The sequence below is a fragment of the Pithys albifrons genome, chromosome 2, assembly GCF_047495875.1.
Source record: "Pithys albifrons albifrons isolate INPA30051 chromosome 2, PitAlb_v1, whole genome shotgun sequence".
NCBI lineage: Eukaryota > Metazoa > Chordata > Aves > Passeriformes > Thamnophilidae > Pithys > Pithys albifrons.
This window is the reverse complement of record NC_092459.1, coordinates 108906313-108919718: the sequence shown is the minus strand read 5'-3', so window position 1 is coordinate 108919718 and position 13406 is coordinate 108906313. Positions and strand designations below refer to the sequence as shown.

The 13406-nt window shown below is 46.6% G+C and overlaps 1 long non-coding RNA gene across 1 annotated transcript; it reads left to right on the top strand.

Annotated features, from left to right (window-relative positions):
• The first annotated feature begins 2623 nt into the window (after window positions 1-2623).
• Window positions 2624-13156, top strand: LOC139668487 (uncharacterized). Its single transcript, XR_011697072.1, has 3 exons — window positions 2624-2856; window positions 3359-3544; window positions 10894-13156. It is a non-coding gene; the product is annotated as an uncharacterized lncRNA (long non-coding RNA).
• Window positions 13157-13406: the final 250 nt, after the last annotated feature.

Sequence of the window (13406 nt, the reverse complement as noted above, 5' to 3'; positions counted from 1 at the left end):
AGCGGATCACTCGCCACAGCTCCCCGACCGGAGCGCGCAGCCAGGTGCGGGTCAGCCTCTCACCGGCAGCGCTCACAGCATGGAGAGGACGCGGCCTCAAACTACACCTGCTGGGGAACAGGTTTAGGTTGGGCAGCGAGAGGAATTTGCTCACAGAAAGGGTGATTAAGCTTTGAAATGAGCTGCCCGGGGAGGTGGTGGAGTCACCGTGCCCGGAGGTGCCTAAGGAAAGGCTGGACGTGGGTCCCTGCTCGCTCCCTGCAAGACATCGCGACAGGGCCTCCTCTCTCTGTCCCAGATCCACCAGCAGGGAAGAAGTCCCGGGTTTGCTCCAGGCCTTCAGCAAAGTCCCGATCCTTTTTTCCAGACATGGATGGGACCTGTTCCCTTCAGAGCCGCCCTCCTGCTGTCCTTGCACTGGGAATTAAAATGCTCTGGTTTAAACCTGTTGCTCCATTCCTACAGCTGAGCTCTGCTCTGATCCCACATCCAATGCCTGCCAGCCAAGAGCACAACCCAGATGTTCTCCAGATAGGACCAGAGCTGCTTTTGTACAGCTGTCCTGGGTAATTACAGGATAATTACAGGCATAACCTGTAGGGTAATAAATAAGGAGAAGTTTTTATCTGCCAACAGTAAAACTGATTACAGTGACCTGTCTTACTGTGGCAGAACCAGGAGAAAACCCTCCCCCACTGGGTTTTATGGAAGTAAGGGAATAATCAAGACTGAGCACTGATGGTGTCAGATCACTGTGTTGCTTAGAATGGAGGGAACAAAACCAGCAAATTCTGGTAAAACTCTTGAGTGCCCAGAGTTCTGGCAGTATCTTTTTAGGAAGGTGAAGGAAAAAGCTGTTGGGCTGATAAGGTCAGTCCACTCACAGGCAGCTCCTCCTGGCCTTATTAAAAAACCCAAAACACTTAATTACCCAAGAGATGGATTGAAATGAGGGAGAGGTTTGCAGCCTCCTGACGCTGCTACTCCTGAAACACCAACTAGGAATGCTCAGGGAGTAACGTGCTGGCTGCCCATCCATGTGCACCAACACTTTGGGTTAAGCAGACATAGAAATGCCAAAAGCAGGCCGAAAGGGCCCAGATGAAAAATAAGCTTTTGCTCCCCACTCCCCATGCCTGATGTCACCGTCTCACCCAGGGAGTTCAGCATTTTCCAGGAATATGGGGCTGGACTGCATCACAAAGTAACAACTCAATCAAGGCACCAAACCCAAACCACCACCTGGTTTTATGGCTCAGACATAAACTGCCTCATAAATAAAATAAGTAAATAAAATTACAGTGATTTCCTTTGGTTTCATCAACCGAGACAGCAGTGCAAAATGCTGCCAAAAGAACCGGTCCTGTCCTCCCCTTACTCCAGCCCTTCTTTCTGTCCTGCTTTTGGCTCAGCACTGGCAGTTTTTGGCTGGGACTGTCATCTTTTGGATGGGCTCATTTCTGGCTTGCAAGTGGTTGGTGGCAAGGGGAGGTGGAAAAGCTCTTCTGGATACCCAGCCTCATCCTTTCGACTCACTCTTCCTTAGCATTCCTTATTAAGTTTCCCACTGAGGACATTTATTTTCCCTCTCTCCTCTGTCTGTTTTTCAGCCACTTCATTTATAGCCAATTAACTGACTTGTTCGAGCTGAGCAGTGTCAGCAGTTAATAGAAATCTGGGCATTTATGAAGGAAAACACACCATGCAAATGCCAAGGAAATATGGCCAGGAGGCTCTTGGAAAGCCAAGGTGTGAACATTCAAATTTACTGACTAGGGAATAATAGGAAAAACCTTTTTTATTGTTGTGCAAATAATAGAAATGGTAACACAGGTATTTTATGACCATTTGTCTGTTAATTATATGTATTTAATGATTATATATACTACAAATATAGGTGTATGTATAGTATACAAATGATATCTATACATCATACATATACATGATATATAATATCGTAGTTATATGTATTTATGGTTTCTATATTTTATGTATATTTTACACATACATCTTTAGTATTATATAAATATTCACAACTTTATCTGCAATATAAATATACATTTAGAAATCCAAGAATTTATATTATATACATATAATCCCAGGAGGTGTATCTGGGCATCCAGCAAAGCAGGCATGCTACACATCTGGATCCCCAAGGATGTGTCTGTATATATATATGTGTGTGTATGTATAAAAACATATATATATCATATAAATATATATTAATATGTAATTGCGTATTCTGTATATCTTATAGATTCATGTATATTAAATAGATATATATTGATATTACAGATACATACACAGTCTGTAAATCCCATATAGTATAAATAATTAGATATTGTAATTTTTATTTTTCTTTTTTCAATCTGATTTTTGGCAGAAAAAGACAGCAAGTGACTGGGAAACACTGGAAATCAACCTCTCAGCGCCCTTGGGTGGGGCACACGGGGCACCTGAGCTCTGCCAACCCCTGTTTGTCCAGCAAGTGCAACAGCTGCCTGACACATTCCCGGTTGCTCCGGAGCTTTGTTTCCTATGACCAACACCCATTTGCACTATTTGCTAAACAAACGGGGGCTCATCAGCCAGTGCCATCGGTCCCACTCCCGTTTCCACTTTCAACTGCTCTGCGGGCTGAGGAGCAGCCGAGTTCAAACAATCTGTGCTCCGGCATCGGGCTGGGAGGAGATAGAGCATTAACGAATTTAATAGCACCAAACAGATCAAAGCTTTCAAATTGCATCATTAAATAACAGCCCTGAGGCACCAATCTGTGATACCACAGAGCTCCAGCGTGGGGTGGAGAAACCTGTGACTGCATTCTTCTGAAATCTTTCCCGACTGTTTAAAAAGGTATGAAAATCCGTATCTGATCTATTTTTATTTTATTCCATTCCAGCATTGAACAAGGAGAGGCTGAACAACAGCTGTGTGAGCAGGGAACAGGGCAGGGAGAACCCTGTTTTTTAAAATAAATAAAATAAAATATTATTTTTAATTCTATGCCTTTCTCTCTTTTCCGTATTTAAAGCATGGACACACAGCATATCTTTGGGGCAACAGCTGAAAGTCACTGAGTCAGAAACAAGCCTGGTTGCACCTAAAAATCTCCTGCTAACAATGTCAGTGGGGACTCTCTGGAGGTTTTGGGTGCTCCCCCTCAGAGCTGCAGGATTCTTGATAGTGATTTTGTAACGTAGCCAATGAGGAGCACTGGTATGAGGGGATTCAGTGGTGGTGGGAATAGCTGGAGCTGTTCAGGCGACACAAGGGAATGGGGGTTGTTTTGTCCACAGATAGACTGGACAAAAGCTCTGGAATAATTCAGCATCTATTTTTAACTCCCTTCTTGCAGGAATTTTGCAGCGCCTGGCGCCTGATGGCACGCTGGCATGCACATGGCATGCATGGCACTCCCGCTGCGGGGCTGGGGGCCGGATCATGTCATTGGAATGACGAAGCCCCCTCTGGTCTGGAGGTGCTGGAGGTGTTGGCCGGTCAGGGGTTTCTGTACGTCCTGTCAGCTACTGCTCTGTACACTGTAAGTCTTCCTACTAATTTTTCAGAGGGAACAAATCCTGGGACAAGCCTTTATGGGAAACAATAGATGAGTCTTGTCCTTACCAGCACCCGGGGTCACCCTTTCACATTTGCCCCTGGGCCTGTTCCCACCGCTATAATTAACGGCAAATCAGGTGTCAGCTTCCTCTGTTGGACATGGCCGTAGAAATTCTTGGCACGGTGCTCTTCCTTTCGGGGCTGGAAGCCAAGTGCTGGAGACACAGCAGAAAAACAGCTCATTATGCCTGCAGCGGGGTGAGAGCCTTCCCCTTTCTCCCCTGCATGCTCAGGGCTGGAGCCAGGACCTAGTTCAGACACAGTGACCATGGTTGGACATCTCTGTGCCCACCCAGCAATCCCAGGTGGGGAGAGTGTCACAGTGCTATGCCAGGCTCATCCAGTTCCCAGTGTCTGCACCCATGGTCAGGCAGGTCCCCTGCAGCCAGGAGGGTGGTGGTGGACCTTGGAATGCTGACAGTGGGGGTCCTGGTGTGGGTCTGGGGGTCTGGAAAGGATGGCTGAGCCACTGCATGATGAGCCTCCCTTGCTGCACCACTGAGTCTGACTGGGGATGCTGACATCAAAGCTTCCTAGCCCAGAGGATCAGGGACTAGCAGTGCTGGTGACTCCTCCTGTGGATCTGGTGAAACATCTCAGGAGGTGTTTAGTGACGGACTGTCAGCTGGAGGTGAGGGGAGAGAGATGATTACCAGGTCACTCCACATGAAGAGTTATTTGACCGGCCAGTAGTTAGGTCTTAAATATTGGACATACAGAAAGAAACATGCACTGGGGCATGGTGAACCTGAAAATGAAAAGAAACAAACATGTGGGTTAAGAATAAGGCTAAAGGAGTTATTATAATTTCTCTGGTTTCTCTACCAATAGATCACCAGTTTTTCCTAATGAGTCATAGATCTCCAGAAAAACAAAGGTCCCTCTTCCAACCCCTGCTAGATCATGTTGCTCAGGGCCAAGGTTTTCATCTCCCAAGATGGAGATCACACAGCCTCTCTGGGCGCCATTGTTGGATCACCCTCATGGAGAACATATTTTAACCTATTATCCAACTAGAACTTCTCATTTTCCACCTTATGCCCATTGCCTGCCCTTGTCCTTCCCCTGCACACCTCTGAGAGGAACCTGGCTCCATCTCCATCTCTGCTGTGGCATTTGCCTTTGCTGGGCTTTCTGAGGTTCCTGATGGACCATTTCTAGGGATGAAGTTGCCTGGTCTCCCCTCTGGATAGATCCTGTTCCCAGTCATGTGGAAGGAACTGAAGCTACTGACACGTCTTAATACAAAATCCCAGATTATGACAACAGGGAATGACTTCAAGTATTTAAGAGACACTTGCCTAAGTACAGTAGTTCATGCTTCAGGTGCACAGAATTTTAGTATTTACTTTAAAGGTAAGTTTAATTTAAGGTAACATTAGAATCTGAATAAGAAGGGAAATAGATCATATTCTCATGGAGTTGAACGGTAGCAGAGGCTTAAGGTGAAAGAGAAGGTTACTCCTTAGTTATGGGGTAATTTAACCACAAATTAGAACAGTGAATTTATCTATGCTAAAAATGTCCATCTTCTGTCCCCACCCATTACAAAAAGTAATTTGGCTGTATGGTTACTTAACAACTACCTCTGTATCTATTTCTTGCATCTGCAATTCTGTATTAACCACACGCCATCAAATTTAAAGAGGAAAAAAAACAGAACAAAAAAAATTCAAGCTTTCTTCTCACTGCTGAATTTCTTAACACACACACACACGCACGCACGCACGCACGCACACACACACATTCTCACGCACTAATCCCTCAGTTAAATAAGGAAAAGAATTAAACAGGAAAGACCCGCTTGCGTCGTTCAATGCCATGTTTTTCCAGCAGCCCTGCCCTCCAGGGCATACCAGGTACAGTGCCTGGGCTTCTGCAGCAGCCCCAGATTTGCACAACTCTCTTCCTACCATTGCCCCCTGCAAAGAGATAACTTTTTTTTCCAATTTAGCACATTTTGGAATATTTTTTCTTGCAGTTACTCAACTAAGTAGTTTCTGAGAAAAATGAAGCCCATGCTCACCAGCCCATGTGCAGCAGCACAGTGGAGTTTGTCTCAGAGAACGAATGATGCTTTTAGCCAACTCATAGCCCTGCAATGCTCCAAAACCAAGCAGAAGAACAACCACAGTATGCCCAAGTGACCCTTTTTTCCCCTGTGAAATACATAAAATTAATCCACTTCCATTTCATTTCTTGCAATGGTTGTGCCTCTTATTGGCACACCACCAGCCTCCTTCCCAGGCATGTGCAGGATTATATACACCACTGTTGGAGTAAGGAACAAAATATCACCTATTCTCAAGCATGTAAAGCTTCTCAGGGCCAGCAGACCTTTTCTGGGCCTCTGTGGTTCCACTGGCAGAAGCGTTTCCCTCGATGACACTAGACACCCTGGGGAAGGAGCAGCCCAAAGGGGGACTGGTGACCTCCAGGTTTTCACCTGTGCCACGTCCTCAGTGCTGCCTTTGAGGGGAGCCAGCAGAAAACAACTGGACCCACTGCTTTGTTTTGTGTTACTGAGCTGCAGGTTGGGGTGACAGGACTGAGAAGATCCTACAGAAAGACAGCACTGAAGCTGCTGCACCCCAAAACTTCATGGGCAACACGAGGCTTCCCGACAGCCGAATGCCTCTCCGCAACTGCTTCTCCCAGATGTAACACGTGGTGTAAATACCGCCTGCGTGAGGTCACACTGCAGTAATTTCACAGAGGAGGAATGAGGTGTCCTCATGGGATTTGGCAGGCTCCTGCTGGACCAAGTTCAGGATGGCCTCAGGCCTGGGGCCATGGCTCAGTGGGGTTGTCCTGCCCCTGGGGGAAATCTGCAAAGAACCTGTGGTCCCTTTGGGCCCCCTGTGTCCCTTCAGGTGCTTGTATTCAAGGAGATTTAGGAGGAAGGCAAGAAAGGCCAGCAGCTAACTCATCTCAAATTATAAAGTTGCTATCATTGCCTTGCTGCCTTCATTTTGTTTTAATTTTAGACCCGCTCATTTTGGGCACGCTCTTTGAAAAAATAATTTCTAATAGGAAGGAAAAGATCATGTATTTATTGCTACAAAGGAGCATGGTTCTCATCTCTCTGATGTTGCTTTCTAGCCAAGTCATCCACTGCCAGGCAAGATCCCTGGAGCCCTTGGGAAATGCTCTTGAGGATTTTTGTGGGAGCACAGTGAGTTCCCATAAGCCTGCCATGCCTTTTTACCCCTTCTCCAGTGGAAGTGGATGTATTTCATCCTTTCAGTTCTTGTCTGCTCCAACACTGAACTTCCCAGCTCCATCTCTGGTGAAACAACCCTGCTTCACAAATTCTCCTGCTTAGTGGATCCTTTTATTTAAGACCATATTTGCTTGCTTTCCTTAGTTAGAGAGAGATGAAAGAATTCAGCTGGAACCCCTGCTAAATGTGTTTTCCATGCTACTAAATAGTCATGGAGAAGCCAGACAAAACGTCAGAAAATTTATTTTTAGCAACACACTGAACATTGGTGTCCCTGCTCAGTGTCAGGGGGGCTGGAACTTAAAGGTCCTTCCCAACCCAACACAACCCATTCCTTGATTCCATGATATTGCCACCATAATCCCATTTTGGTGGTAAAGTCAGAATCTGAGATGTGTTTGGATGATACATCACAGCTGCTCAGGCTTTGCTGGTGGCAGCACAAATCCTCTCAGAGCACTATCAGCTGCCATCCCTTCCACCCAAGCTTGAGGTGGAGGGGGTTAAAATTTTCCCACAGTAGTGTCCTTTGAATGTGGGATGATAGATGTGTTGAATGATAGATCTGTATGTTAATTGCAATACATGTTTAATATTCTATCCATTCTCAAGGAAATGCTTACCAGAGTACAAGCCCCATCTTTGTTGAGGTCCTGAAGGCTTCCTGAGGGCAATCATGGTCCATCCTAGCGGGCCAGGCAGTGGCAGTGGGGAAAACCTCTGGAGAGAAGCATGCAAGCAGCCTCATGCCACAGAGTGAGTCTCTTCTGCAAATCAAAGCCAGAAAGGAGATCTCCAGCAAAATGGGTGAAAGTGAGCCATGGGTGCACCTCGAAACCTCTTGAGAGGACATGGTGACATCTTCTCAGAGAAGGGATTTTTCATTTCTTCATCAGAAATAGTGACTCCAAGGCTTGAGTCCCTCCCATGCTGCTCTGGGCGCTGGGCAGCAAGGGAGGGGATGACATCTGTGCCCTGGTTGTCAAGCAGCATCATGTCCTGGGAGGGCACCAGGGCTGCTGGGGGAGGCTCAGAGGGGAGTGGCGCAATACTTTTTCCATTAATCATTTACCACACAGTGATGTTTTCTGCAGCAGAAACAAATGGTCCTAGTGTACACATTTTGGTTTTCCACAGCACTCCAGAGTCATTTGCTGCCTAACAGTGTGTGCATAAGAGGCACTAAAGCCCATCCAGGCACAGATTAACTCTGTGCTACACCTTGTGTCCTCTTTGATGAGGGAAGCTGGTCTCAGGCTGATCTTGCATGTCTGGCTGCAGCAGACCTCTGGCATCCACACCTTTACAACCCAAATTCAGGAGTGGGTGTCCATGAGAAAATCCTTAACAAGGTTGTACGTGCAAGGGTAGAAATGAGGGATAAACCTCAAGGTCCTGGCTAAGCTGTTACGCAGAAGTGAAATTGTGTTTTGAGTGCAGCCATGGAGTGAAATACCACAAACATAAAGCCAGGCCTTTCTGTCCTGGATACATTTTCATGGAGGGGAGGTCCAAAGGTTTTGAATCCTGGTCAAGTTTCCATTGGGGCAAGCAGGCAATTAACCTAGAAGATCCTTTCCGAAAAACAATCCCTTGCCAAGGGAAGCACAATGAATGATTCCTAAGGATCATTGCTCAGCACCTCAAAAAGAGAGGGCAGGATAAGAAACCAGGTCTCTGAAAGTGTGATTTCTGCACAAGATGAGGCCAGTGAGCAGCCTGGGTGAACAGCCTCATGCCAGGCAGCAGAGAGAGCCACAGCTACTGAAGGACAGGAGACCTGCGGTGTCTCCACTGCCTTGGACTATGCTTATTACCAGGATCATATAATGTCATATGCTCCAAGAGTTGTTTTTTGTCTCATCTACAAATGCTGAAAGACAACAACACTTCCCACTCTACAATTCAGTCCTTATCATATTCCACTCAAACTATTTAATTGTTGGACTCGATGACCTTAGAGGTATTTTCCAATCTATGATTCTGTGATTCTGTATGTAGGTGAGTGCTTCAAAGGCAGGTTTTTCATCTCACCTGAACCACACCTGACCTGTGCAAGAACACTTTTCCCTTTTTTTTTTCCCTCGTTTCATTAGCTATGGGGTGAAACGCAAGTGAGTTTAATCATCTGCTACACAGCTCTGCCAGAGGAATCCAGGAGCAGCCAGAAATGTTTTACGAGCTTATCAAAGGCAATAAATGTTCTTTGCTTGAGTGAAGAGGCTTTTACAGGAGTTTGGCTCTCCTAATGGAGAACTAGCTCTCCAACACAGGCAGGGTCCCCAGGCTTTGTCCGTAGCTGTGGGAAACGACATCCAGTGCTGCCAAGTTCAGGCTATGGAGAGACTGCAGCGGGACAGGCGCATCGCAGGGGAGCGAGGAGTGGGCTCTCACTGAATACAAATTGCAGTGAGGAGCCAAATCCTGCAGCTCTCAGTAAAAAGGGTTGGAAAATTATTCTCTAGGAGGGCATGCCACGGGGGCTGGAGATTGCCAGTTGGAAGCTTCAAATAAGGAAGGCAACAAGTTGATCGACTGTGATGGTGAACGTGCTGGGCCACATTCCTCTGCATGGCAGTGAGAGGACGATGCTGTTGGCTTTGTCAGCCACACGGATTTGACCCAGTGCTGGGCCAGGCAGCAGCTGAAAGTGCTCTGTGTGGGCTATATGTAAAATATGACCAAGCTAGCCTGACCTTTGATATCTCTTGTCCATGCTTCACCACACTGGGCTTTAGGACAGGGTTTGCCATTGTGCCCCTTTGGGAAGTTTGGGGCAGAAAAGCTAAAAAAAAACCCACAAACAAAACCAAAAACAAACGAACAAAAAAACCTCAGAAAAATAAAAATAGTGTTTTTTATTTAAGGAGAAATAGGCTGAAAAAAGTCTCATGGCCATGAAAGAGGTTAAACTGGCAGGTACTGCCGCTCCAGGGGATGTGCTATTTTTGCTTGGTGCTGTTCCTGCTGAGCCTGGAGTTCAAGGGGCTGATCCCCCATCCCAGAGGCTCCTCAGCTGGTGGCAAGTCTGCCCAGCCCAGCACAGGTGCCAGCTGTCCTCCCTGCCCTCTGTCCCAGTGTCAGTGCTGAGATGGCTGCATGACCAAACCCTGACTCCAGCTGGGGAACCACCACCCTGCCTTGTCACAGCCACCCACTCCCTGCTCACACCCGGGAATGCAGTGGGATGCTGCAGTCCCCCAGCCCACAAAAATTCCCATGCCAGACCCTTTGGAGAGCTCATCCCTGAGGGAGAGAGGTCCAAAAAGCTGGCATGGCAAAGTAAGAGCTGGTTAAGGCAGCCTACAGGACTGCTGGAGCACTACTCTGTGCTCCTGCTTGTTCAGAATCCTCCTTTAAGGGGTCTTCCATGAGGAATGCCATTATTACAGCTAGTATTTATGGGCAGAGAGTGCCTGCAGCCCTGACAGCCCCTTGCAGCCCTGCATGTTCCACGTGGTGCTGGGGAGCCAAGGCTGCAATGTCTGCCCTGCAGGGTTGGGTGCAGCAGCATCCTCGCTGCTACAGACAGTTTCTTACCTGCCCAGCAGCAGAGAACTTTGCAACAGGCATTAAAATGCTGAATTCTCAAGTGTACTGTACTCAAGTGTACTGTACCTCATCAGCTTCTTGAGTCTCTCCCAGCACCACCATCACTGTTGGTTGCAACCCCGTGAGACAGTACATTTCATCTGAATGCCTGGGAATTGGGTACACAAAGCCACACAGCTGGGAACACAACAGCTTGTCAGGAAATAAGCACAGAATTTTTTCCTGGAGATGGAAGTTTGATGAGATCAGTTGATGAATTCAGCTGAAGGCACAGAGCAACTTTTGCATTTTTTAGAGGCCTGGAAGACTGGAAGATCCCATAAACTTTAATGAGGTACTTCAGCAAAACCATTAGGAGAAGCTGTTGAAAAGAAAATTGTAGCCATTTATGGGGACCCAGGAAACTCCAGCAGCTATTCACTCAACAAGAGCTAGCAAAGCAGCCTTCCTTTCAAATGTCATACCTTTGTCAAGAACTTCCTCCTTTCTCTTGTCAGGCTCTAATTAATTTTGCCCAAGATGGACATATTTCCATTCCCAAGCCACTTCTCTATGGACCAACCTGAAGCTGGATTCAGCAGGACAGATCACAGACTGGGCACTGGACACCACAGTTCCCCAGGAGAAACTATAACCCTCAGCAAACCAAGACCTCTCCTGATGTATCTGAAAGGATGAGGTAAGATCTGGCCTCCAGGGAGCCCAACTGCTGGGGAAATTGGATCTTTTAAAGCTGATTTAAAGAGACTCCTGATCTGGTCAGAAGAGAGGTGGATATGGCTTTTGAACATATCAAATAGCTTTTTAATGCCTTTAATGAAACCTGGGGAGAGGGTAAATGTCTCAACTGCTCTACTCTCCTACAAAAAAAAGGCATCTCAGCCTTTCTCAGATAAGAGAGCAAGTCTAGCATGTCACCCTTCACCTTCAAGCTTTGTCTACAAGGCTGAGTCATTACTGCAGCTAATTAGAGACTTCAAGCTGATTATGAGAATTGCAGTAAGTGGAGTTACAAAATCTCTGAGCCTGATACTCCTTAATACAAAAGCCACTTTACACTGACCCAGCCTTAAAATACCCTGGGATGATGCAAAGTGCTCTTAAAGCAAATGGGATGAGTCCATCAGCATTCGGAGGGACTGGCACACGTCACAGACCCCCAGTATCCAAGGCTGATGAGGCTCTCAAAGGCTGCATCTGCCCCCAAGTGAGATGAAAGCATCTTTCTAGTCAAAGAAAGTCAGCTCTTTCACAACAATTAAAAATCCCCATAATACATTCAGGCAACTACCTGAAGAGCTGACTGATAGCGATCCAAATAAACGCATAAGTCCTGAGTCCACTTGCAGGTCCTGAGTCATAAGTTGCTGAGTCCACTTGCAGGTGCCTCGAGGGGTGTCTGAACCTTAACAAGCCAGTAAAACTCTCCTCCAGGTCAGCTCTGCCAAACTTCCATCACTGGACACTCCTTAAACATTAGGCATATTTTAAATAGAATACAAACATGAAGAGTTCAACTTTTCCATATTAGTTATATAGTGAAAGGAAAGGATCTTCCCATTTTTTTTTAATAAATCAATAGATTTTCCACAGAACAGCTTTTGAACCAAAATTATCAAGATGCACAGTGATCTTGTGGCCTGGAGGTGACCATTTGAGTTACAAGGTGCCAGTGCTTGTCCCTAACAGGGAAAAGCCACCCTCCCCAAAACAGAGAGGATCCTGCCAGCCCCAGCAGTCCAAGAGCTGCTCCATCTTCACCCTTTGGGTCCTCCCAGAAACTGCCAGTGGCGTGTCCTAGGGTGGAGGACAACACACACATGGCCATAAACTCTGCAGAGAAAGGAAGTTGGAAGGGAAGCCTCATCTCTGTGCTAAGCACAGGTCCAAAAATATGACAGCAGTCATGAGACCCACGACCCCAGTCACCCACTAAGGTTACTGCCGTGGTGACATTTGGATTACAGCGTCATCTGTCACAACTTTGAGTCAGCAAAGGAGTGCAGCCAATGGTTTAGGTTTTCCTGCTGTAAAACAACGCATGAGAAGCATTTTGCTGGCAAACATGTGCCATCCATTCCCAGCAGCTCCCCTGTCCTGTGAGGCAGGGAGGAAGGGAGTTGGGGAGTTTGAAAATGGGGAGTGACACCCCTATTCACCTCAGGAACCAAGAGGTCCTGGGTACCAGCTCTGGGGTGTGCACAGGAGCTCACACAGCAGAGCCAAAATATTGTGTTCCCTCCCACTCACTTCCCAGGGCACATCAGCCCTCTCATGTGCAAAGGCAGCGCTGCAGCTCAAAACTAACCTGTGATACGTACAGGAACATGAAAATCCAGCCAAACCAGTATGCCCAACTGGTAGTATCGGGGAGAGCAGCTTGACCCTGGGCTGGTGGAAACTGGGACTCCATCTCCTGCATGCTCTTCCCAGCACCAGCACTTCAGGCAAGAGGAAACCTCTGTGGTCACCTTTGTTTAATGGCAGATTAGAAATCTTGGGAAGGACTGTTCTCCTACAAAGGGAGGTTCTGTTGGGGATCAGGGACAAGCTGTGGGATAACACAGTGTCAGCCCCACACCAGTGGGTTAGTGGAGGGGATGGTACCAGCATCAGTCCTTCCATTGACAAAACTAGGGCTTGTATTGTTGCCATGGCTCTTTAAGGAGAAATTATGGGTAAAAGGATGAAGAACTGAGAAGCAACATGTTTCTGCGTTGGGGCAGAGATGTTTATATATAAATAAATACATGTATGCATGTATACAAACATTTTCTAATTTAAATAAAAATACATGTTTACATGGCTTGGTGATCTCATATTAAAACAAAAAGATGTAAAGATTTCTTCATGTCCTGAAACCTTCATTTTTCCCTCACCTATCTAAATATCTGACCCAGGAGAAATGTTGATCCAGGAGACAGAGAGGCACAGGAGAGCAAAGGACTGGCACACCTGGAGCTCAGAACACTTTGGGATCATCTCCTGATCAGAGCTGATATAAAAAAAG